Source organism: Polypterus senegalus, unplaced genomic scaffold (genome assembly GCF_016835505.1).
Source record: "Polypterus senegalus isolate Bchr_013 unplaced genomic scaffold, ASM1683550v1 scaffold_5886, whole genome shotgun sequence".
Lineage (NCBI taxonomy): Eukaryota > Metazoa > Chordata > Cladistia > Polypteriformes > Polypteridae > Polypterus > Polypterus senegalus.
Genome location: NW_024377755.1, coordinates 52,970 through 75,575, shown reverse-complemented (window position 1 = coordinate 75,575; position 22,606 = coordinate 52,970). Strand labels below are relative to the sequence as shown.

At 51.8% G+C, this 22,606-nt stretch overlaps 19 non-coding genes and 1 pseudogene across 19 annotated transcripts; all 20 read left to right on the top strand.

Annotated features, from left to right (window-relative positions):
* The first annotated feature begins 790 nt into the window (after nt 1–790).
* On the top strand, nt 791–980 carry LOC120519438. Its single transcript, XR_005631503.1, has one exon. It is a non-coding gene; the product is annotated as a U2 spliceosomal RNA (small nuclear RNA).
* A 920-nt stretch (nt 981–1,900) lies between these two features.
* LOC120519467 lies at nt 1,901–2,090 on the top strand. Its single transcript, XR_005631532.1, has one exon. It is a non-coding gene; the product is annotated as a U2 spliceosomal RNA (small nuclear RNA).
* Nucleotides 2,091–3,010: 920 nt separating this feature from the next.
* On the top strand, nt 3,011–3,199 carry LOC120519466. The gene has a single exon (XR_005631530.1). It is a non-coding gene; the product is annotated as a U2 spliceosomal RNA (small nuclear RNA).
* A 925-nt stretch (nt 3,200–4,124) lies between these two features.
* LOC120519425 lies at nt 4,125–4,315 on the top strand. Its single transcript, XR_005631490.1, has one exon. It is a non-coding gene; the product is annotated as a U2 spliceosomal RNA (small nuclear RNA).
* Nucleotides 4,316–5,252: 937 nt separating this feature from the next.
* On the top strand, nt 5,253–5,440 carry LOC120519433. The gene has a single exon (XR_005631499.1). It is a non-coding gene; the product is annotated as a U2 spliceosomal RNA (small nuclear RNA).
* Nucleotides 5,441–6,374: 934 nt separating this feature from the next.
* On the top strand, nt 6,375–6,564 carry LOC120519428. The gene has a single exon (XR_005631493.1). It is a non-coding gene; the product is annotated as a U2 spliceosomal RNA (small nuclear RNA).
* A 924-nt stretch (nt 6,565–7,488) lies between these two features.
* Nucleotides 7,489–7,670, top strand: LOC120519399. Its single transcript, XR_005631473.1, has one exon. It is a non-coding gene; the product is annotated as a U2 spliceosomal RNA (small nuclear RNA).
* Nucleotides 7,671–8,603: 933 nt separating this feature from the next.
* Nucleotides 8,604–8,791, top strand: LOC120519394. Its single transcript, XR_005631469.1, has one exon. It is a non-coding gene; the product is annotated as a U2 spliceosomal RNA (small nuclear RNA).
* A 925-nt stretch (nt 8,792–9,716) lies between these two features.
* On the top strand, nt 9,717–9,905 carry LOC120519436. Its single transcript, XR_005631501.1, has one exon. It is a non-coding gene; the product is annotated as a U2 spliceosomal RNA (small nuclear RNA).
* Nucleotides 9,906–10,835: 930 nt separating this feature from the next.
* Nucleotides 10,836–11,019, top strand: LOC120519406. Its single transcript, XR_005631480.1, has one exon. It is a non-coding gene; the product is annotated as a U2 spliceosomal RNA (small nuclear RNA).
* A 923-nt stretch (nt 11,020–11,942) lies between these two features.
* LOC120519447 lies at nt 11,943–12,132 on the top strand. The gene has a single exon (XR_005631512.1). It is a non-coding gene; the product is annotated as a U2 spliceosomal RNA (small nuclear RNA).
* A 942-nt stretch (nt 12,133–13,074) lies between these two features.
* On the top strand, nt 13,075–13,262 carry LOC120519455. Its single transcript, XR_005631520.1, has one exon. It is a non-coding gene; the product is annotated as a U2 spliceosomal RNA (small nuclear RNA).
* Nucleotides 13,263–14,194: 932 nt separating this feature from the next.
* On the top strand, nt 14,195–14,386 carry LOC120519434. The gene has a single exon (XR_005631500.1). It is a non-coding gene; the product is annotated as a U2 spliceosomal RNA (small nuclear RNA).
* A 930-nt stretch (nt 14,387–15,316) lies between these two features.
* LOC120519401 lies at nt 15,317–15,500 on the top strand. Its single transcript, XR_005631475.1, has one exon. It is a non-coding gene; the product is annotated as a U2 spliceosomal RNA (small nuclear RNA).
* A 935-nt stretch (nt 15,501–16,435) lies between these two features.
* On the top strand, nt 16,436–16,624 carry LOC120519421. The gene has a single exon (XR_005631487.1). It is a non-coding gene; the product is annotated as a U2 spliceosomal RNA (small nuclear RNA).
* A 939-nt stretch (nt 16,625–17,563) lies between these two features.
* LOC120519426 lies at nt 17,564–17,753 on the top strand. Its single transcript, XR_005631491.1, has one exon. It is a non-coding gene; the product is annotated as a U2 spliceosomal RNA (small nuclear RNA).
* A 941-nt stretch (nt 17,754–18,694) lies between these two features.
* LOC120519453 lies at nt 18,695–18,884 on the top strand. Its single transcript, XR_005631518.1, has one exon. It is a non-coding gene; the product is annotated as a U2 spliceosomal RNA (small nuclear RNA).
* A 930-nt stretch (nt 18,885–19,814) lies between these two features.
* On the top strand, nt 19,815–20,004 carry LOC120519423. The gene has a single exon (XR_005631489.1). It is a non-coding gene; the product is annotated as a U2 spliceosomal RNA (small nuclear RNA).
* A 943-nt stretch (nt 20,005–20,947) lies between these two features.
* On the top strand, nt 20,948–21,136 carry LOC120519439. Its single transcript, XR_005631504.1, has one exon. It is a non-coding gene; the product is annotated as a U2 spliceosomal RNA (small nuclear RNA).
* Nucleotides 21,137–22,069: 933 nt separating this feature from the next.
* Nucleotides 22,070–22,243, top strand: LOC120519415 (annotated as a pseudogene).
* Nucleotides 22,244–22,606: the final 363 nt, after the last annotated feature.

Sequence of the window (22,606 nt, the reverse complement as noted above, 5' to 3'; positions counted from 1 at the left end):
TAATTTGACTTAATTAAGAAAAGTTCATGCGTGCCTGTAGGACGCTATTGCTTGTAGTACTTCCAGCATTCCAACAGATGTCAGGCGAGGCTCGAATTAGAAGGCCGCTGTTGTGGGGTGAGTGAAGTAGTGTCGGACGACCAAGCCTGTACCGCTAGCAGGAAGCCTTATTAAGCTCCCAGAAACCACGAAGCAGTCCTGCAGGCTGTCTGATGTCGCTGCAGCCCCTGTGTTCGAGGCCTTGTTCACACAGGCGGGCCAGGATGTGCCTTCTCCTTTTCATCTTCAATCTCCAACAGGTGTGAACGTGGTGTCTGAAGAGTTGTGAACGTGGTGTCTCGAGGGATATCTAGCTCGCACGCGATCTTCACTGACGTCTCCTTCTTTGTTTTGTGGGCATCTAGGGCGGGATGGAGGTGGAGATGGTGGTTTAAAGCCGTCCTCTTCCTTGCCTGGTCTACCCCGCCTCCCCAAATCCCACCACGGCGCAAACACCCAAAGGGACCAACTGACTGTCCCTCCCCCCCACCACTCCCACTCCCAGCTGTATCGGCTACCTCGTTTCCGCACAACTCCGAGGGTTTTCCGCCGTTGTGGCAACCCTTGGCTTTTGTATCAGGCCTTGGCTCCAAGGTGGGCCGCTTTGTCCGAGGCCGTGGAATGTCACATGGGTTCACGCCTCGGCGCGCTTGTCTTAGGGCAGCTGCTTCCTCCTGCCAAGTTGATGCTTACCATGCAGCTGGCGCATGGGCAAGACGGGTGGGGCTGGCTGGCCTGGGGAGTTTGTGGCATCGCTTCTCGGCCTTTTGGCTAAGATCAAGTGTAGTATCTGTTCTTATCAGTTTAATATCTGATACGTCCCTATCTGGGGACCATATATTAAATTGATTTTTGGAACAGGGAGATGGAATAGGGGCTTGCTCCGTCCACTCCACGCATCGACCTGGTATTGCAGTACTTCCAGGAGCGGTGCACTTTCTCCTTTACTGGTATAAAACAAGACAAGCAGCCTTGGCTGGGGATTGCCTACTATGAGGGAAGGGAAAGAAGCTCTAGCCAGAGCAGGATTGATTTAATTATTTAACTGAATAATTAATTAATTAATTAATTAATTTAGTTTAATTTGACTTAATTAAGAAAAGTTCATGCGTGCCTGTAGGACGCTATTGCTTGTAGTACTTCCAGCATTCCAACAGATGTCAGGCGAGGCTCGGAATTAGAAGGCGCTGTTGTGGGGTGAGTGAAGTAGTGTCGGACGACCAAGCCTGTACCGCTAGCAGGAAGCCTTATTAAGCTCCCAGAAACCACGAAGCAGTCCTGCAGGCTGTCTGATGTGCTGCAGCTTCCCCTGTGTTCGAGGCCTTGTTCACACAGGCGGGCCAGGATGTGCCTTCTCCTTTTCATCTTCAATCTCCAACAGGTGTGAGCGTGGTGTCTGAAGAGTTGTGAGCGTGGTGTCTCGAGGGATATCTAGCTCGTCACGCTCTTCACTGACGTCTCCTTCTTTGTTTTGTGGGCATCTAGGGCGGGATGGAGGTGGAGATGGTGGTTTAAAGCCGTCCTCTTCCTTGCCTGGTCTACCCGCCTCCCCAAATCCCACCACGGCCAAACACCCAAAGGGACCAACTGACTGTCCCCTCCCCCACGCCCCTCCCACTCCCAGCTGTATCGGCTACCTCCTCGCGCACAACTCCGAGGGTTTTCCCGTTGTGGCAACCCTTGGGCTTTGTATCAGGCCTTGGCTCCAAGGTGGGCGCTTTGTCACGAGGCCGTGGAATGTCACATGGGTTCACGTCTCGCGCTTGTCTTAGGGCAGCTGCTTCCTCCTGCCAAGTTGATGCTTACCATGCAGCTGGCGCATGGGCAAGACGGTGGGGCTGGCTGGCCTGGGGAGTTTGTGGCATCTTCCGGCCTTTTGGCTAAGATCAAGTGTAGTATCTGTTCTTATCAGTTTAATATCTGATACGTCCCTATCTGGGGACCATATATTAAATTGATTTTTGGAACAGGGAGATGGAATAGGGGCTTGCTCCGTCCACTCCCACTGCTCGACCTGGTATTGCAGTACTTCCAGGAGCGGTGCACTTTCTCCTTTACTGGTATAAAACAAGACAAGCAGCCTTGGCTGGGAGATTGCCTACTATGAGGGAAGGGAAAGAAGCTCTAGCCAGAGCAGGATTGATTTAATTATTTAACTGAATAATTAATTAATTAATTAATTAATTTAGTTTAATTTGACTTAATTAAGAAAAGTTCTGCCTGTAGGACGCTATTGCTTGTAGTACTTCCAGCATTCCAACAGATGTCAGGCGAGGCTCGGAATTAGAAGGCGCTGTTGTGGGGTGAGTGAAGTAGTGTCGGACGACCAAGCCTGTACCGCTAGCAGGAAGCCTTATTAAGCTCCCAGAAACCACGAAGCAGTCCTGCAGGCTGTCTGATGTCGCTGCAGCGCCCTGTGTTCGAGGCCTTGTTCACACAGGCGGCCAGGATGTGCCTTCTCCTTTTCATCTTCAATCTCCAACAGGTGTGAGCGTGGTGTCTGAAGAGTTGTGAACGTGGTGTCTCGAGGGATATCTAGCTCGCCACGCTCTTCACTGATCGCCTCCTTCTTTGTTTTGTGGGCATCTAGGGGCGGGGATGGAGGTGGAGATGGTGGTTTAAAGCCGTCCTCTTCCTTGCCTGGTCTACCCCGCCTCCCCAAATCCCACCACGAGCCAAACACCCAAAGGGACCAACTGACTGTCCCCTCCCCCGCCCACTCCCACTCCCAGCTGTATCGGCTACCTCGTTTCCGCGACAACTCCGAGGGTTTTTCGCCCGTTGTGGCAACCCTTGGGCTTTGTATCAGGCCTTGGCTCCAAGGGGGCCGCTTTTGTCACGAGGCCGTGGAATGTCACATGGGTTCACGCCTCGTCGCTTGTCTTAGGGCAGCTGCTTCCTCCTGCCAAGTTGATGCTTACCATGCAGCTGGCATGGGCAAGACGGTGGGGCTGGCTGGCCTGGGGAGTTTGTGGCATCGCCGCCTTTTGGCTAAGATCAAGTGTAGTATCTGTTCTTATCAGTTTAATATCTGATACGTCCCTATCTGGGGACCATATATTAAATTGATTTTTGGAACAGGGAGATGGAATAGGGGCTTGCTCCGTCCACTCCACGATCGACCTGGTATTGCAGTACTTCCAGGAGCGGTGCACTTTCTCCTTTACTGGTATAAAACAAGACAAGCAGCCTTGGCTGGGGATTGCCTACTATGAGGGAAGGGAAAGAAGCTCTAGCCAGAGCAGGATTGATTTAATTATTTAACTGAATAATTAATTAATTAATTAATTAATTTAGTTTAATTTGACTTAATTAAGAAAAGTTCATGCGTGCCTGTAGGGGCGCTATTGCTTGTAGTACTTCCAGCATTCCAACAGATGTCAGGCGCAGGCTCGGAATTAGAAGGCGCTGTTGTGGGGTGAGTGAAGTAGTGTCGGACGACCAAGCCTGTACCGCTAGCAGGAAGCCTTATTAAGCTCCCAGAAACCACGAAGCAGTCCTGCAGGCTGTCTGATGTGCTGCAGCGCCCCTGTGTTCGAGGCCTTGTTCACACAGGCGGGCCAGGATGTGCCTTCTCCTTTTCATCTTCAATCTCCAACAGGTGTGAGCGTGGTGTCTGAAGAGTTGTGAACGTGGTGTCTCGAGGGATATCTAGCTCGTCACGCTCTTCACTGGCGTCTCCTTTCTTTGTTTTGTGGGCATCTAGGGGGGGATGGAGGTGGAGATGGTGGTTTAAAGCCGTCCTCTTCCTTGCCTGGTCTACCCGCCTCCCCAAATCCCACCACGGCCCAAACACCCAAAGGGACCAACTGACTGTCCCCTCCCCCCCCCCCACTCCCACTCCCAGCTGTATCGGCTACCTCGTTTCGCACAACTCCGAGGGTTTTTCCGCCGTTGTGGCAACCCTTGGGCTTTGTATCAGGCCTTGGCTCCAAGGTGGGCCGCTTTGTCCGAGGCCGTGGAATGTCACATGGGTTCACGCTCGGCTTGTCTTAGGGCAGCTGCTTCCTCCTGCCAAGTTGATGCTTACCATGCAGCTGGCGCATGGGCAAGGCGGTGGGGCTGGCTGGCCTGGGGAGTTTGTGGCATCTTCTTCGGCCTTTTGGCTAAGATCAAGTGTAGTATCTGTTCTTATCAGTTTAATATCTGATACGTCCCTATCTGGGGACCATATATTAAATTGATTTTTGGAACAGGGAGATGGAATAGGGGCTTGCTCCGTCCACTCCACGCATCGACCTGGTATTGCAGTACTTCCAGGAGCGGTGCACTTTCTCCTTTACTGGTATAAAACAAGACAAGCAGCCTTGGCTGGGGATTGCCTACTATGAGGGAAGGGAAAGAAGCTCTAGCCAGAGCAGGATTGATTTAATTATTTAACTGAATAATTAATTAATTAATTAATTAATTTAGTTTAATTTGACTTAATTAAGAAAAGTTCATGCGTGCCTGTAGGACGCTATTGCTTGTAGTACTTCCAGCATTCCAACAGATGTCAGGCGAGGCTCGGAATTAGAAGGCCGCTGTTGTGGGGTGAGTGAAGTAGTGTCGGACGACCAAGCCTGTACCGCTAGCAGGAAGCCTTATTAAGCTCCCAGAAACCACGAAGCAGTCCTGCAGGCTGTCTGATGTCGCTGCAGCGCCCTGTGTTCGAGGCCTTGTTCACACAGGCGGGCCAGGATGTGCCTTCTCCTTTTCATCTTCAATCTCCAACAGGTGTGAACGTGGTGTCTGAAGAGTTGTGAACGTGGTGTCTCGAGGGATATCTAGCTCGTCACGCTCTTCACTGGCGTCTCCTTCTTTGTTTTGTGGGCATCTAGGGCGGATGGAGGTGGAGATGGTGGTTTAAAGCCCGTCCTCTTCCTTGCCTGGTCTACCCCCGCCTCCCCCAAATCCCACCACGAGCGCCAAACACCCAAAGGGACCAACTGACTGTCCCTCCCCTCCCCGCGCACTCCCACTCCCAGCTGTATCGGCTACCTCGTTTCCGCAGACAACTCAGGGGTTTTTCGCGCTTGTGGCAACCCTTGGGCTTTGTATCAGGCCTTGGCTCCAAGGTGGGCCGCTTTGTCACGCAGGCCGTGGAATGTCACATGGGTTCACGCCTCTGCGCTTGTCTTAGGGCAGCTGCTTCCTCCTGCCAAGTTGATGCTTACCATGCAGCTGGCGCATGGGCAAGACGGTGGGGCTGGCTGGCCTGGGGAGTTTGTGGCATCGCTTCGGCCTTTTGGCTAAGATCAAGTGTAGTATCTGTTCTTATCAGTTTAATATCTGATACGTCCCTATCTGGGGACCATATATTAAATTGATTTTTGGAACAGGGAGATGGAATAGGGGCTTGCTCCGTCCACTCCACGCATCGACCTGGTATTGCAGTACTTCCAGGAGCGGTGCACTTTCTCCTTTACTGGTATAAAACAAGACAAGCAGCCTTGGCTGGGGATTGCCTACTATGAGGGAAGGGAAAGAAGCTCTAGCCAGAGCAGGATTGATTTAATTATTTAACTGAATAATTAATTAATTAATTAATTAATTTAGTTTAATTTGACTTAATTAAGAAAAGTTCATGCGTGCCTGTAGGACGCTATTGCTTGTAGTACTTCCAGCATTCCAACAGATGTCAGGCGAGGCTCGAATTAGAAGGCGCTGTTGTGGGGTGAGTGAAGTAGTGTCGGACGACCAAGCCTGTACCTAGCAGGAAGCCTTATTAAGCTCCCAGAAACCACGAAGCAGTCCTGCAGGCTGTCTGATGCTGCTGCAGCCTGTGTTCGAGGCCTTGTTCACACAGGCGGCCAGGATGTGCCTTCTCCTTTTCATCTTCAATCTCCAACAGGTGTGAGCGTGGTGTCTGAAGAGTTGTGAGCGTGGTGTCTCGAGGGATATCTAGCTCGTCACCGCTCTTCACTGACGTCTCCTTCTTTGTTTTGTGGGCATCTAGGGCGGGATGGAGGTGGAGATGGTGGTTTAAAGCCGTCCTCTCTCCTTGCCTGGTCTACCCCGCCTCCCCAAATCCCACCACGAGCGCCAACCACCCAAAGGGCCCAACTGACTGTCCCCCTCCCCTCCCCCCCGCCCACTCCCACTCCCAGCTGTATCGGCTACCTCGTTTCCGCACAACTCCGAGGGTTTTTCCGCCCGTTGTGGCAACCCTTGGGCTTTGTATCAGGCCTTGGCTCCAAGGTGGGCGCTTTGTCACGGAGGCCGTGGAATGTCACATGGGTTCACGTCTCGGCGCTTGTCTTAGGGCAGCTGCTTCCTCCTGCCAAGTTGATGCTTACCATGCAGCTGACGCATGGGCAAGACGGTGGGGCTGGCTGGCCTGGGGAGTTTGTGGCATCGCTTCTCGGCCTTTTGGCTAAGATCAAGTGTAGTATCTGTTCTTATCAGTTTAATATCTGATACGCCCCTATCTGGGGACCATATATTAAATTGATTTTTGGAACAGGGAGATGGAATAGGGGCTTGCTCCGTCCACTCCGCATGTCGACCTGGTATTGCAGTACTTCCAGGAGCGGTGCACTTTCTCCTTTACTGGTATAAAACAAGACAAGCAGCCTTGGCTGGGGATTGCCTACTATGAGGGAAGGGAAAGAAGCTCTAGCCAGAGCAGGATTGATTTAATTATTTAACTGAATAATTAATTAATTAATTAATTTAGTTTAATTTGACTTAATTAAGAAAAGTTCATGCGTGCCTGTAGGACGCTATTGCTTGTAGTACTTCCAGCATTCCAACAGATGTCAGGCGAGGCTCGAATTAGAAGGCAGCTGTTGTGGGGTGAGTGAAGTAGTGTCGGACGACCAAGCCTGTACCGCTAGCAGGAAGCCTTATTAAGCTCCCAGAAACCACGAAGCAGTCCTGCAGGCTGTCTGATGTGCTGCAGCGCCCCCTGTGTTCGAGGCCTTGTTCACACAGGCGGGCCAGGATGTGCCTTCTCCTTTTCATCTTCAATCTCCAACAGGTGTGAACGTGGTGTCTGAAGAGTTGTGAGCGTGGTGTCTCGAGGGATATCTAGCTCGTCACCGCTCTTCACTGGCGTCTCCTTCTTTGTTTTGTGGGCATCTAGGGGCGGGATGGAGGTGGAGATGGTGGTTTAAAGCCGTCCTCTTCCTTGCCTGGTCTACCCCGCCTCCCCAAATCCCACCACGAGCCAAACACCCAAAGGGACCAACTGACTGTCCCCTCCCCCACGCCCTCCCACTCCCAGCTGTATCGCTACCTCGTTTCCGCACAACTCCGAGGGTTTTTCCGCTGTTGTGGCAACCCTTGGGCTTTGTATCAGGCCTTGGCTCCAAGGTGGGCGCTTTTGTCCGCAGGCCGTGGAATGTCACATGGGTTCACGCCTCGGCTTGTCTTAGGGCAGCTGCTTCCTCCTGCCAAGTTGATGCTTACCATGCAGCTGGCGATGGGCAAGAGCGGTGGGGCTGGCTGGCCTGGGGAGTTTGTGGCATCGCTCGGCCTTTTGGCTAAGATCAAGTGTAGTATCTGTTCTTATCAGTTTAATATCTGATACGTCCCTATCTGGGGACCATATATTAAATTGATTTTTGGAACAGGGAGATGGAATAGGGCTTGCTCCCCACTCCACGATCGACCTGGTATTGCAGTACTTCCAGGAGCGTGCACTTTCTCCTTTACTGGTATAAAACAAGACAAGCAGCCTTGGCTGGGGATTGCCTACTATGAGGGAAGGGAAAGAAGCTCTAGCCAGAGCAGGATTGATTTAATTATTTAACTGAATAATTAATTAATTAATTAATTAATTTAGTTTAATTTGACTTAATTAAGAAAAGTTCATGCGTGCCTGTAGGACGCTATTGCTTGTAGTACTTCCAGCATTCCAACAGATGTCAGGCGAGGCTCGAATTAGAAGGCCGCTGTTGTGGGGTGAGTGAAGTAGTGTCGACGACCAAGCCTGTACTAGCAGGAAGCCTTATTAAGCTCCCAGAAACCACGAAGCAGTCCTGCAGGCTGTCTGATGTGCTGCAGCGCCCCCTGTGTTCGAGGCCTTGTTCACACAGGCGGGCCAGGATGTGCCTTCTCCTTTTCATCTTCAATCTCCAACAGGTGTGAACGTGGTGTCTGAAGAGTTGTGAACGTGGTGTCTCGAGGGATATCTAGCTCGTCACCGCTCTTCACTGTCGTCTCCTTCTTTGTTTTGTGGGCATCTAGGGGCGGGATGGAGGTGGAGATGGTGTTTAAAGCCGTCCTCTTCCTTGCCTGGTCTACCCGCCTCCCCAAATCCCACCACGAGCCAAACACCCAAAGGGACCAACTGACTGTCCCCTCCCTCTCCCACGCCCACTCCCACTCCCAGCTGTATCGGCTACCTCGTTTCCGCGACAACTCCGAGGGTTTTTCCGCCGTTGTGGCAACCCTTGGGCTTTGTATCAGGCCTTGGCTCCAAGGTGGGCCGCTTTTGTCACGAGGCCGTGGAATGTCACATGGGTTCACGTCTCGGCGCTTGTCTTAGGGCAGCTGCTTCCTCCTGCCAAGTTGATGCTTACCATGCAGCTGGCGCATGGGCAAGACGGTGGGGCTGGCTGGCCTGGGGAGTTTGTGGCATCGCTACTCGCCTTTTGGCTAAGATCAAGTGTAGTATCTGTTCTTATCAGTTTAATATCTGATACGTCCCCTATCTGGGGACCATATATTAAATTGATTTTTGGAACAGGGAGATGGAATAGGGCTTGCTCCGTCCACTCCACGCATCGACCTGGTATTGCAGTACTTCCAGGAGCGTGCACTTTCTCCTTTACTGGTATAAAACAAGACAAGCAGCCTTGGCTGGGGATTGCCTACTATGAGGGAAGGGAAAGAAGCTCTAGCCAGAGCAGGATTGATTTAATTATTTAACTGAATAATTAATTAATTAATTAATTTTTAGTTTAATTTGACTTAATTAAGAAAAGTTCATGCGTGCCTGTAGGACGCTATTGCTTGTAGTACTTCCAGCATTCCAACAGATGTCAGGCGAGGCTCGGAATTAGAAGGCCGCTGTTGTGGGGTGAGTGAAGTAGTGTCGGACGACCAAGCCTGTACCGCTAGCAGGAAGCCTTATTAAGCTCCCAGAAACCACGAAGCAGTCCTGCAGGCTGTCTGATGCGCTGCAGCGCCCCTGTGTTCGAGGCCTTGTTCACACAGGCGGGCCAGGATGTGCCTTCTCCTTTTCATCTTCAATCTCCAACAGGTGTGAAGCGTGGTGTCTGAAGAGTTGTGAGCGTGGTGTCTCGAGGGATATCTAGCTCGTCACCGCTCTTCACTGGCGTCTCCTTCTTTGTTTTGTGGGCATCTAGGGGGGATGGAGGTGGAGATGGTGGTTTAAAGCCGTCCTCTTCCTTGCCTGGTCTACCCCGCCTCCCCAAATCCCACCACGAGCCAAACACCCAAAGGGACCAACTGACTGTCCCCTCCCCTCCCCACGCCACTCCCACTCCCAGCTGTATCGGCTACCTCGTTTCCGCACAACTCCGAGGGTTTTCCGCTGTGGCAACCCTGCTTTGTATCAGGCCTTGGCTCCAAGGTGGGCGCTTTGTCACGCAGGCCGTGGAATGTCACATGGGTTCACGCTCGGCGCTTGTCTTAGGGCAGCTGCTTCCTCCTGCCAAGTTGATGCTTACCATGCAGCTGACGCATGGGCAAGACGGTGGGGCTGGCTGGCCTGGGGAGTTTGTGGCATCGCTTCTTGCCTTTTGGCTAAGATCAAGTGTAGTATCTGTTCTTATCAGTTTAATATCTGATACGTCCCCTATCTGGGGACCATATATTAAATTGATTTTTGGAACAGGGAGATGGAATAGGGGCTTGCTCCGTCCACTCCACGATCGACCTGGTATTGCAGTACTTCCAGGAGCGGTGCACTTTCTCCTTTACTGGTATAAAACAAGACAAGCAGCCTTGGCTGGGGATTGCCTACTATGAGGGAAGGGAAAGAAGCTCTAGCCAGAGCAGGATTGATTTAATTATTTAACTGAATAATTAATTAATTAATTAATTAATTTAGTTTAATTTGACTTAATTAAGAAAAGTTCATGCGTGCCTGTAGGACGCTATTGCTTGTAGTACTTCCAGCATTCCAACAGATGTCAGGCGAGGCTCGGAATTAGAAGGCCGCTGTTGTGGGGTGAGTGAAGTAGTGTCGGACGACCAAGCCTGTACCGCTAGCAGGAAGCCTTATTAAGCCCCAGAAACCACGAAGCAGTCCTGCAGGCTGTCTGATGTCGCTGCAGCGCCCTGTGTTCGAGGCCTTGTTCACACAGGCGGGCCAGGATGTGCCTTCTCCTTTTCATCTTCAATCTCCAACAGGTGTGAACGTGGTGTCTGAAGAGTTGTGAGCGTGGTGTCTCGAGGGATATCTAGCTCGTCACGCTCTTCACTGACGTCTCCTTCTTTGTTTTGTGGGCATCTAGGGGCGGGATGGAGGTGGAGATGGTGGTTTAAAGCCGTCCCTCTTCCTTGCCTGGTCTACCCGCCTCCCCAAATCCCACCACGAGCCAAACACCCAAAGGGACCAACTGACTGTCCCCTCCCTCCCCACGCCCTCCCACTCCCAGCTGTATCGGCTACCTCGTTTCCGCACAACTCCGAGGGTTTTCCGCGTGTGGCAACCCTTGGGCTTTGTATCAGGCCTTGGCTCCAAGGTGGGCCGCTTTTGTCACGAGGCCGTGGAATGTCACATGGGTTCACGACTCGGAGCTTGTCTTAGGGCAGCTGCTTCCTCCTGCCAAGTTGATGCTTACCATGCAGCTGACGCATGGGCAAGAGCGGTGGGGCTGGCTGGCCTGGGGAGTTTGTGGCACGCTCGCCTTTTGGCTAAGATCAAGTGTAGTATCTGTTCTTATCAGTTTAATATCTGATCGCCCCTATCTGGGGACCATATATTAAATTGATTTTTGGAACAGGGAGATGGATTAGGGGCTTGCTCCGTCCTCTCCACGCATCGACCTGGTATTGCAGTACTTCCAGGAGCGTGCACTTTCTCCTTTACTGGTATAAAACAAGACAAGCAGCCTTGGCTGGGGATTGCCTACTATGAGGGAAGGGAAAGAAGCTCTAGCCAGAGCAGGATTGATTTAATTATTTAACTGAATAATTAATTAATTAATTAATTTAGTTTAATTTGACTTAATTAAGAAAAGTTCATGCGTGCCTGTAGGACGCTATTGCTTGTAGTACTCCAGCATTCCAACAGATGTCAGGCTGCAGGCTCGGAATTAGAAGGCGCTGTTGTGGGGTGAGTGAAGTAGTGTCGGACGACCAAGCCTGTACCGCTAGCAGGAAGCCTTATTAAGCTCCCAGAAACCACGAAGCAGTCCTGCAGGCTGTCTGATGTAGCTGCAGCGCCCCCTGTGTTCGAGGCCTTGTTCACACAGGCGGGCCAGGATGTGCCTTCTCCTTTTCATCTTCAATCTCCAACAGGTGTGAACGTGGTGTCTGAAGAGTTGTGAACGTGGTGTCTCGAGGGATATCTAGCTCGTCACCGCTCTTCACTGACGCTCTCCTTCTTTGTTTTGTGGGCATCTAGGGCGGGATGGAGGTGGAGATGGTGGTTTAAAGCCGTCCTCTTCCTTGCCTGGTCTACCCCGCCTCCCCAAATCCCACCACGAGCCAAACACCCAAAGGGACCAACTGACTGTCCCCTCTCCCTCCCCCGCCCACTCCCACTCCCAGCTGTATCGGCTACCTCGTTTCCGCACAACTCCGAGGGTTTTCCGTTGTGGCAACCCTTGGGCTTTGTATCAGGCCTTGGCTCCAAGGTGGGCGCTTTGTCACGAGGCCGTGGAATGTCACATGGGTTCACGCCTCGGGCTTGTCTTAGGGCAGCTGCTTCCTCCTGCCAAGTTGATGCTTACCATGCAGCTGGCGCATGGGCAAGGCGGTGGGCTGGCTGGCCTGGGGAGTTTGTGGCATCTCCGGCCTTTTGGCTAAGATCAAGTGTAGTATCTGTTCTTATCAGTTTAATATCTGATACGTCCCCTATCTGGGGACCATATATTAAATTGATTTTTGGAACAGGGAGATGGAATAGGGCTTGCTGCTCCACTCCACGCATCGACCTGGTATTGCAGTACTTCCAGGAGCGGTGCACTTTCTCCTTTACTGGTATAAAACAAGACAAGCAGCCTTGGCTGGGATTGCCTACTATGTGGGAAGGGAAAGAAGCTCTAGCCAGAGCAGGATTGATTTAATTATTTAACTGAATAATTAATTAATTAATTAATTAATTTAGTTTAATTTGACTTAATTAAGAAAAGTTCATGCGTGCCTGTAGGACGCTATTGCTTGTAGTACTTCCAGCATTCCAACAGATGTCAGGCGAGGCTCGGAATTAGAAGGCCGCTGTTGTGGGGTGAGTGAAGTAGTGTCGGACGACCAAGCCTGTACCGCTAGCAGGAAGCCTTATTAAGCTCCCAGAAACCACGAAGCAGTCCTGCAGGCTGTCTGATGTGCGCTGCAGCGCCCCTGTGTTCGAGGCCTTGTTCACACAGGCGGGCCAGGATGTGCCTTCTCCTTTTCATCTTCAATCTCCAACAGGTGTGAGCGTGGTGTCTGAAGAGTTGTGAACGTGGTGTCTCGAGGGATATCTAGCTCGTCACCGCTCTTCACTGACGTCTCCTTCTTTGTTTTGTGGGCATCTAGGGGCGGGATGGAGGTGGAGATGGTGGTTTAAAGCCGTCCTCTTCCTTGCCTGGTCTACCCCGCCTCCCCCAAATCCCACCACGAGCGCCAAACACCCAAAGGGACCAACTGACTGTCCCCCTCCCCCTCCCCCACGCCCACTCCCACTCCCAGCTGTATCGGCTACCTCGTTTCCGCACAACTCCAGGGTTTTTCCGTTGTGGCAACCCTTGGGCTTTGTATCAGGCCTTGGCTCCAAGGTGGGCCGCTTTTGTCACGCGAGGCCGTGGAATGTCACATGGGTTCACGGCTCGGCGCTTGTCTTAGGGCAGCTGCTTCCTCCTGCCAAGTTGATGCTTACCATGCAGCTGGCGCATGGGCAAGACGGTGGGCTGGCTGGCCTGGGGAGTTTGTGGCATCGCTTCGGCCTTTTGGCTAAGATCAAGTGTAGTATCTGTTCTTATCAGTTTAATATCTGATACGTCCCCTATCTGGGGACCATATATTAAATTGATTTTTGGAACAGGGAGATGGAATAGGGGCTTGCTCCGTCCACTCCTTGATCGACCTGGTATTGCAGTACTTCCAGGAGCGGTGCACTTTCTCCTTTACTGGTATAAAACAAGACAAGCAGCCTTGGCTGGGGATTGCCTACTATGAGGGAAGGGAAAGAAGCTCTAGCCAGAGCAGGATTGATTTAATTATTTAACTGAATAATTAATTAATTAATTAATTAATTTAGTTTAATTTGACTTAATTAAGAAAAGTTCATGCGTGCCTGTAGGACGCTATTGCTTGTAGTACTTCCAGCATTCCAACAGATGTCAGGCGAGGCTCGAATTAGAAGGCCGCTGTTGTGGGGTGAGTGAAGTAGTGTCGGACGACCAAGCCTGTACCGCTAGCAGGAAGCCTTATTAAGCTCCCAGAAACCACGAAGCAGTCCTGCAGGCTGTCTGATGTCGCTGCAGCGCCCCCTGTGTTCGAGGCCTTGTTCACACAGGCGGGCCAGGATGTGCCTTCTCCTTTTCATCTTCAATCTCCAACAGGTGTGAGCGTGGTGTCTGAAGAGTTGTGAGCGTGGTGTCTCGAGGGATATCTAGCTCGCACCGCTCTTCACTGACGTCTCCTTCTTTGTTTTGTGGGCATCTAGGGGCGGGATGGAGGTGGAGATGGTGGTTTAAAGCCGTCCTCTTCCTTGCCTGGTCTACCCGCCTCCCCAAATCCCACCACGCCGCCAAACACCCAAAGGGACCAACTGACTGTCCCCCTCCCCCTCCCCCACGCCCACTCCCACTCCCAGCTGTATCGGCTACCTCGCTTTCCGCACAACTCCGAGGGTTTTCCGCCGCTGTGGCAACCCTTGGGCTTTGTATCAGGCCTTGGCTCCAAGGTGGGCGCTTTTGTCACGAGGCCGTGGAATGTCACATGGGTTCACGCTCGGCGCTTGTCTTAGGGCAGCTGCTTCCTCCTGCCAAGTTGATGCTTACCATGCAGCTGGCATGGGCAAGACGGTGGGGCTGGCTGGCCTGGGGAGTTTGTGGCATCGCCGGCCTTTTGGCTAAGATCAAGTGTAGTATCTGTTCTTATCAGTTTAATATCTGATACGTCCCCTATCTGGGGACCATATATTAAATTGATTTTTGGAACAGGGAGATGGAATAGGGGCTTGCTCCGTCCACTCCACGCATCGACCTGGTATTGCAGTACTTCCAGGAGCGGTGCACTTTCTCCTTTACTGGTATAAAACAAGACAAGCAGCCTTGGCTGGGGATTGCCTACTATGAGGGAAGGGAAAGAAGCTCTAGCCAGAGCAGGATTGATTTAATTATTTAACTGAATAATTAATTAATTAATTAATTAATTTAGTTTAATTTGACTTAATTAAGAAAAGTTCATGCGTGCCTGTAGGACGCTATTGCTTGTAGTACTTCCAGCATTCCAACAGATGTCAGGCGAGGCTCGGAATTAGAAGGCGCTGTTGTGGGGTGAGTGAAGTAGTGTCGGACGACCAAGCCTGTACCGCTAGCAGGAAGCCTTATTAAGCTCCCAGAAACCACGAAGCAGTCCTGCAGGCTGTCTGATGTCGCTGCAGCGCCCCCTGTGTTCGAGGCCTTGTTCACACAGGCGGGCCAGGATGTGCCTTCTCCTTTTCATCTTCAATCTCCAACAGGTGTGAACGTGGTGTCTGAAGAGTTGTGAACGTGGTGTCTCGAGGGATATCTAGCTCGTCACCGCTCTTCACTGACGTCTCCTTCTTTGTTTTGTGGGCATCTAGGGCGGGATGGAGGTGGAGATGGTGGTTTAAAGCCGTCCTCTTCCTTGCCTGGTCTACCCCGCCTCCCCAAATCCCACCACGAGCCAAACACCCAAAGGGACCAACTGACTGTCCCCCCTCCCCCCCACTCCCACTCCCAGCTGTATCGGCTACCTCGTTTCGCACAACTCCGAGGGTTTTCCGCCGTTGTGGCAACCCTTGGGCTTTGTATCAGGCCTTGGCTCCAAGGTGGGCGCTTTTGTCACGCAGGCCGTGGAATGTCACATGGGTTCACGTCTCGGCGCTTGTCTTAGGGCAGCTGCTTCCTCCTGCCAAGTTGATGCTTACCATGCAGCTGGCGCATGGGCAAGGCGGTGGGGCTGGCTGGCCTGGGGAGTTTGTGGCATCGCTTCTCCTTTTGGCTAAGATCAAGTGTAGTATCTGTTCTTATCAGTTTAATATCTGATACGTCCCTATCTGGGGACCATATATTAAATTGATTTTTGGAACAGGGAGATGGAATAGGGGCTTGCTCCGTCCACTCCACATCGACCTGGTATTGCAGTACTTCCAGGAGCGTGCACTTTCTCCTTTACTGGTATAAAACAAGACAAGCAGCCTTGGCTGGGGATTGCCTACTATGAGGGAAGGGAAAGAAGCTCTAGCCAGAGCAGGATTGATTTAATTATTTAACTGAATAATTAATTAATTAATTAATTAATTTAGTTTAATTTGACTTAATTAAGAAAAGTTCATGCGTGCCTGTAGGACGCTATTGCTTGTAGTACTTCCAGCATTCCAACAGATGTCAGGCGAGGCTCGGAATTAGAAGGCGCTGTTGTGGGGTGAGTGAAGTAGTGTCGGACGACCAAGCCTGTACCGCTAGCAGGAAGCCTTATTAAGCTCCCAGAAACCACGAAGCAGTCCTGCAGGCTGTCTGATGTCGCTGCAGCGCCTGTGTTCGAGGCCTTGTTCACACAGGCGGGCCAGGATGTGCCTTCTCCTTTTCATCTTCAATCTCCAACAGGTGTGAGCGTGGTGTCTGAAGAGTTGTGAACGTGGTGTCTCGAGGGATATCTAGCTCGTCACCGCTCTTCACTGACGTCTCCTTCTTTGTTTTGTGGGCATCTAGGGCGGGGATGGAGGTGGAGATGGTGGTTTAAAGCCGTCCTCTTCCTTGCCTGGTCTACCCGCCTCCCCCAAATCCCACCACGAGCGCCAAACACCCAAAGGGACCAACTGACTGTCCCCCTCCCCCACGCCCCACTCCCACTCCCAGCTGTATCGGCTACCTCGTTTCCGCACAACTCCGAGGGTTTTTCCGCCGTTGTGGCAACCCTTGGGCTTTGTATCAGGCCTTGGCTCCAAGGTGGGCCGCCTTTGTCACGAGGCCGTGGAATGTCACATGGGTTCACGCCTCTGGCTTGTCTTAGGGCAGCTGCTTCCTCCTGCCAAGTTGATGCTTACCATGCAGCTGACGCATGGGCAAGACGGTGGGGCTGGCTGGCCTGGGGAGTTTGTGGCATCGCTTCGGCCTTTTGGCTAAGATCAAGTGTAGTATCTGTTCTTATCAGTTTAATATCTGATACGTCCCCTATCTGGGGACCATATATTAAATTGATTTTTGGAACAGGGAGATGGAATAGGGGCTTGCTCCGTCCACTCCACGCATCGACCTGGTATTGCAGTACTTCCAGGAGCGGTGCACTTTCTCCTTTACTGGTATAAAACAAGACAAGCAGCCTTGGCTGGGGATTGCCTACTATGAGGGAAGGGAAAGAAGCTCTAGCCAGAGCAGGATTGATTTAATTATTTAACTGAATAATTAATTAATTAATTAATTAATTTAGTTTAATTTGACTTAATTAAGAAAAGTTCATGCGTGCCTGTAGGACGCTATTGCTTGTAGTACTTCCAGCATTCCAACAGATGTCAGGCGAGGCTCGGAATTAGAAGGCCGCTGTTGTGGGGTGAGTGAAGTAGTGTCGGACGACCAAGCCTGTACCGCTAGCAGGAAGCCTTATTAAGCTCCCAGAAACCACGAAGCAGTCCTGCAGGCTGTCTGATGTCGCTGCAGCGCCCCCTGTGTTCGAGGCCTTGTTCACACAGGCGGGCCAGGATGTGCCTTCTCCTTTTCATCTTCAATCTCCAACAGGTGTGAACGTGGTGTCTGAAGAGTTGTGAACGTGGTGTCTCGAGGGATATCTAGCTCGTCACCGCTCTTCACTGACGTCTCCTTCTTTGTTTTGTGGGCATCTAGGGGCGGGGATGGAGGTGGAGATGGTGGTTTAAAGCCGTCCTCTTCCTTGCCTGGTCTACCCCGCCTCCCCCAAATCCCACCACGAGCGCCAAACACCCAAAGGGACCAACTGACTGTCCCCCTCCCCCACGCCCACTCCCACTCCCAGCTGTATCGGCTACCTCGTTTCCGCACAACTCCGAGGTTTTTCGCCGTTGTGGCAACCCTTGGGCTTTGTATCAGGCCTTGGCTCCAAGGTGGGCGCTTTTGTCACGAGGCCGTGGAATGTCACATGGGTTCACGGTCTCGGCGCTTGTCTTAGGGCAGCTGCTTCCTCCTGCCAAGTTGATGCTTACCATGCAGCTGACGCATGGGCAAGACGGTGGGGCTGGCTGGCCTGGGGAGTTTGTGGCATCGCTTCTCGGCCTTTTGGCTAAGATCAAGTGTAGTATCTGTTCTTATCAGTTTAATATCTGATACGTCCCTATCTGGGGACCATATATTAAATTGATTTTTGGAACAGGGAGATGGAATAGGGGCTTGCTCCGTCCACTCCACGCATCGACCTGGTATTGCAGTACTTCCAGGAGCGGTGCACTTTCTCCTTTACTGGTATAAAACAAGACAAGCAGCCTTGGCTGGGGATTGCCTACTATGAGGGAAGGGAAAGAAGCTCTAGCCAGAGCAGGATTGATTTAATTATTTAACTGAATAATTAATTAATTAATTAATTAATTTAGTTTAATTTGACTTAATTAAGAAAAGTTCATGCGTGCCTGTAGGACGCTATTGCTTGTAGTACTTCCAGCATTCCAACAGATGTCAGGCGAGGCTCGGAATTAGAAGGCTGTTGTTGTGGGGTGAGTGAAGTAGTGTCGGACGACCAAGCCTGTACCGCTAGCAGGAAGCCTTATTAAGCTCCCAGAAACCACGAAGCAGTCCTGCAGGCTGTCTGATGTCGCTGCAGCCCCTGTGTTCGAGGCCTTGTTCACACAGGCGGGCCAGGATGTGCCTTCTCCTTTTCATCTTCAATCTCCAACAGGTGTGAACGTGGTGTCTGAAGAGTTGTGAACGTGGTGTCTCGAGGGATATCTAGCTCGTCACCGCTCTTCACTGACGTCTCCTTCTTTGTTTTGTGGGCATCTAGGGGCGGGGATGGAGGTGGAGATGGTGGTTTAAAGCCGTCCTCTTCCTTGCCTGGTCTACCCCGCCTCCCCCAAATCCCACCACGAGCGCCAAACACCCAAAGGGACCAACTGACTGTCCCCCTCCCCCTCCCCCACGCCCACTCCCAGCTGTATCGGCTACCTCGTTTCCGCACAACTCCGGGGTTTTTCCGCCCGTTGTGGCAACCCTTGGGCTTTGTATCAGGCCTTGGCTCCCAGGTGGGCCGCTTTTGTCACGAGGGCGCGTGGAATGTCACATGGGTTCACGCTCTCGGCGCTTGTCTTAGGGCAGCTGCTTCCTCCTGCCAAGTTGATGCTTACCATGCAGCTGGCGCATGGGCAAGACGGTGGGGCTGGCTGGCCTGGGGAGTTTGTGGCATCGCTACCGGCCTTTTGGCTAAGATCAAGTGTAGTATCTGTTCTTATCAGTTTAATATCTGATACGTCCCCTATCTGGGGACCATATATTAAATTGATTTTTGGAACAGGGAGATGGAATAGGGGCTTGCTCCGTCCACTCCACTTGTCGACCTGGTATTGCAGTACTTCCAGGAGCGGTGCACTTTCTCCTTTACTGGTATAAAACAAGACAAGCAGCCTTGGCTGGGGATTGCCTACTATGAGGGAAGGGAAAGAAGCTCTAGCCAGAGCAGGATTGATTTAATTATTTAACTGAATAATTAATTAATTAATTAATTAATTTAGTTTAATTTGACTTAATTAAGAAAAGTTCATGCGTGCCTGTAGGACGCTATTGCTTGTAGTACTTCCAGCATTCCAACAGATGTCAGGCGAGGCTCGGAATTAGAAGGCGCTGTTGTGGGGTGAGTGAAGTAGTGTCGGACGACCAAGCCTGTACCGCTAGCAGGAAGCCTTATTAAGCTCCCAGAAACCACGAAGCAGTCCTGCAGGCTGTCTGATGTCGCTGCAGCCCCTGTGTTCGAGGCCTTGTTCACACAGGCGGGCCAGGATGTGCCTTCTCCTTTTCATCTTCAATCTCCAACAGGTGTGAGCGTGGTGTCTGAAGAGTTGTGAGCGTGGTGTCTCGAGGGATATCTAGCTCGTCACCGCTCTTCACTGACGTCTCCTTCTTTGTTTTGTGGGCATCTAGGGGCGGGGATGGAGGTGGAGATGGTGGTTTAAAGCCGTCCTCTTCCTTGCCTGGTCTACCCCGCCTCCCCAAATCCCACCACGGCCAAACACCCAAAGGGACCAACTGACTGTCCCCTCCCCTCACGCCCACTCCCACTCCCAGCTGTATCGGCTACCTCGTTTCGCACAACTCCGAGGTTTTTCCGCCGTGTGGCAACCCTTGGGCTTTGTATCAGGCCTTGGCTCCAAGGTGGGCCGCTTTTGTCACGAGGCCGTGGAATGTCACATGGGTTCACGTCTCGGCGCTTGTCTTAGGGCAGCTGCTTCCTCCTGCCAAGTTGATGCTTACCATGCAGCTGACGCATGGGCAAGACGGTGGGGCTGGCTGGCCTGGGGAGTTTGTGGCATCGCTTCTCGGCCTTTTGGCTAAGATCAAGTGTAGTATCTGTTCTTATCAGTTTAATATCTGATACGTCCCCTATCTGGGGACCATATATTAAATTGATTTTTGGAACAGGGAGATGGAATAGGGGCTTGCTCCGTCCACTCCACACTCGACCTGGTATTGCAGTACTTCCAGGAGCGGTGCACTTTCTCCTTTACTGGTATAAAACAAGACAAGCAGCCTTGGCTGGGGATTGCCTACTATGAGGGAAGGGAAAGAAGCTCTAGCCAGAGCAGGATTGATTTAATTATTTAACTGAATAATTAATTAATTAATTAATTAATTTAGTTTAATTTGACTTAATTAAGAAAAGTTCATGCGTGCCTGTAGGACGCTATTGCTTGTAGTACTTCCAGCATTCCAACAGATGTCAGGCGAGGCTCGGAATTAGAAGGCCGCTGTTGTGGGGTGAGTGAAGTAGTGTCGGACGCCCAAGCCTGTACCGCTAGCAGGAAGCCTTATTAAGCTCCCAGAAACCACGAAGCAGTCCTGCAGGCTGTCTGATGTCGCTGCAGCGCCCTGTGTTCGAGGCCTTGTTCACACAGGCGGCCAGGATGTGCCTTCTCCTTTTCATCTTCAATCTCCAACAGGTGTGAACGTGGTGTCTGAAGAGTTGTGAACGTGGTGTCTCGAGGGATATCTAGCTCGTCACCGCTCTTCACTGACGTCTCCTTCTTTGTTTTGTGGGCATCTAGGGGCGGGGATGGAGGTGGAGATGGTGGTTTAAAGCCGTCCTCTTCCTTGCCTGGTCTACCCGCCTCCCCCAAATCCCACCACGAGCGCCAAACACCCAAAGGGACCAACTGACTGTCCCCCTCCCCCTCCCCCACGCCCACTCCACTCCCAGCTGTATCGGCTACCTCGCTTCTCGCACAACTCCGAGGGTTTTTCCGCCGTTGTGGCAACCCTTGGGCTTTGTATCAGGCCTTGGCTCCAAGGTGGGCCGCTTTGTCACGCAGGCCGTGGAATGTCACATGGGTTCACGCCTCGGCGCTTGTCTTAGGGCAGCTGCTTCCTCCTGCCAAGTTGATGCTTACCATGCAGCTGGCGCATGGGCAAGACGGTGGGGCTGGCTGGCCTGGGGAGTTTGTGGCATCGCTTCTCGGCCTTTTGGCTAAGATCAAGTGTAGTATCTGTTCTTATCAGTTTAATATCTGATACGTCCCTATCTGGGGACCATATATTAAATTGATTTTTGGAACAGGGAGATGGAATAGTGCTTGTTCCGTCCACTCCACGCATCGACCTGGTATTGCAGTACTTCCAGGAGCGGTGCACTTTCTCCTTTACTGGTATAAAACAAGACAAGCAGCCTTGGCTGGGGATTGCCTACTATGAGGGAAGGGAAAGAAGCTCTAGCCAGAGCAGGATTGATTTAATTATTTAACTGAATAATTAATTAATTAATTAATTAATTTAGTTTAATTTGACTTAATTAAGAAAAGTTCATGCGTGCCTGTAGGACGCTATTGCTTGTAGTACTTCCAGCATTCCAACAGATGTCAGGCGAGGCTCGGAATTAGAAGGCGCTGTTGTGGGGTGAGTGAAGTAGTGTCGGACGACCAAGCCTGTACCGCTAGCAGGAAGCCTTATTAAGCTCCCAGAAACCACGAAGCAGTCCTGCAGGCTGTCTGATGTCGCTGCAGCCCCTGTGTTCGAGGCCTTGTTCACACAGGCGGGCCAGGATGTGCCTTCTCCTTTTCATCTTCAATCTCCAACAGGTGTGAGCGTGGTGTCTGAAGAGTTGTGAACGTGGTGTCTCGAGGGATATCTAGCTGTCACCGCTCTTCACTGGACGCCTCCTTCTTTGTTTTGTGGGCATCTAGGGCGGGGATGGAGGTGGAGATGGTGGTTTAAAGCCGTCCTCTTCCTTGCCTGGTCTACCCCGCCTCCCCAAATCCCACCACGAGCCAAACACCCAAAGGGACCAACTGACTGTCCCTCCCTCCCCACGCCCACTCCCTACTCCCAGCTGTATCGGCTACCTCGTTTCCGCTCAACTCCGAGGGTTTTTCCCCGTTGTGGCAACCCTTGGGCTTTGTATCAGGCCTTGGCTCCAAGGTGGGCCGCTTTGTCACGAGGCCGTGGAATGTCACATGGGTTCACGCCTCGGCGCTTGTCTTAGGGCAGCTGCTTCCTCCTGCCAAGTTGATGCTTACCATGCAGCTGACGCATGGGCAAGGCGGTGGGGCTGGCTGGCCTGGGGAGTTTGTGGCATCGCTTCTCGGCCTTTTGGCTAAGATCAAGTGTAGTATCTGTTCTTATCAGAAACCAAGAAAAACAGAAAAGTTAGCAACGTTTATATATTCATCTGCATAGTCACCTACTCAAGTGAAGAGAGAGCTGATATCTCCAGGAAAGATTCATCTCTCATCTGCAGACTACCTCCATCTGGAAAGCAAAGACTACTTAAAAGACTCAAGAATGGACGCCCAGTTTCTGCTGATGCTCCTAAGCCAGCTCTGTTCCGCCTCTGTTTCTGCCCTCAAGCAGGGAAGACCTCCCAAGCTGGGAAAGGAGAAGGCAGCTACTCCTGTGCCTGGCATCAGCCCCTCTGGCCCTCCTTTCCACGCCCCAGGCCGCAGCTCACCTGACTCCAGCCCCAAAGTTCCAGGATGGCCCCCTGCCCTGTCCCCGGGATGTGCTTGTGACGTAGTGCTGAGGCTGGGCTCAAGGAGGTGGAGGGAAGGATCCTGAAATGAGTGCAGAGACCTTGGGAAGAAATGGTCATGGAGCAGGATTCTCCGCATGAC